The sequence below is a fragment of the Hippoglossus hippoglossus genome, chromosome 13 (genome assembly GCF_009819705.1).
Source record: "Hippoglossus hippoglossus isolate fHipHip1 chromosome 13, fHipHip1.pri, whole genome shotgun sequence".
NCBI lineage: Eukaryota > Metazoa > Chordata > Actinopteri > Pleuronectiformes > Pleuronectidae > Hippoglossus > Hippoglossus hippoglossus.
In genome coordinates this window covers 10,323,306-10,324,472 of record NC_047163.1, presented here as the reverse complement: position 1 = coordinate 10,324,472, position 1,167 = coordinate 10,323,306, and positions in this window count along the sequence as shown.

Here is a 1,167-nt window from a genome sequence, read left to right as displayed (position 1 = left end):
TCATCTCTGACATTGCTTCCTCTATTTCCTTAATGTCTTGATGCTTCACTGGTTTTATTCACAGAGTAATATACAGAGTTTCTTTTTCAGCTTTGCTTATAGACACAATGTGTTTCTGGATCCAATATATCTCTGAACCTCTCCCTGAGTTATTCTTGTATTTCCTTTTCTACTGAGGTGTGAAACCAACTGCTCGCCATGTGTTCTATTGTTTATCGGTACTATGATGAAACCGTCTAAGAAGCATAGAGACACACGTGGCCGCTTGGCTCGCTGTCATTAGGCAACCGTCCTTTTTATTGTCCGACCCACAGCCTGACGTGCTGAGAGCGATCACAACATCCCTCTTTCTGGGTAAAGCTCCTTTCCTGTCAACATGCATAAATAAGTAATGCAAAGCCCTACTCTTTGCTGTAGCAGTTAACAGTTCAAGTAACATACTAAGCTATTAGCAGATAGCCTCCTGTCAACAAACAAATCATCAGCCTCAATAAGAATGCATGGCTTCCCCCTTCCACTTACTCATAAGCTTATGCATAGGACGGCCATGAAACGTTTTCTTCCCCTATGCTTCTGTAAACACTTCCCTGTAAACATCAACAAAAGTAAACATCAGCAAACATTTACAGATATGACCGTAACAACCAGATTTTCTTTTTGATTTTGTCTCATAGGGCTTTAACAGGGTGTGACATCCTCTGCCCTTAACCCTCAACAAGAGTAAGGAAAAACTACTAAAAAAACCTTTTAACAGGGTAAAAAGAAGGTAGAAACCTCAGAGAGAGCCACATGTGAGGGATCCCTCTCCCAGGGCGGACAGAAGTGCAATATATGTCAAGTGTAAAGGAGAACATCATCAAGATAAAGGTTTTAGCAGCATTGATAAGGGTAAACATTTTGAAACATAACTGAAGGTCACTGAATTGATGGACTATTGTCAGTAATGGTCGAGTATCTGAGGAGAAATACTATATATCAAGCAGTCCTGCTGCAATCATAGTCCATGGTCAGCTGCCACCACCACTCTTTCCTTTCTTTTTATTTTGAAGTGTCTTTTCCTTTAGCGTGTGTGTGTATCAGTTCACTCAGGGTCACTGTTCACCTCACATAGTCCTTTACTTATGCTGGAATGGCCCTGACTCTGCAGGATGAGGTCTCTCACACTGA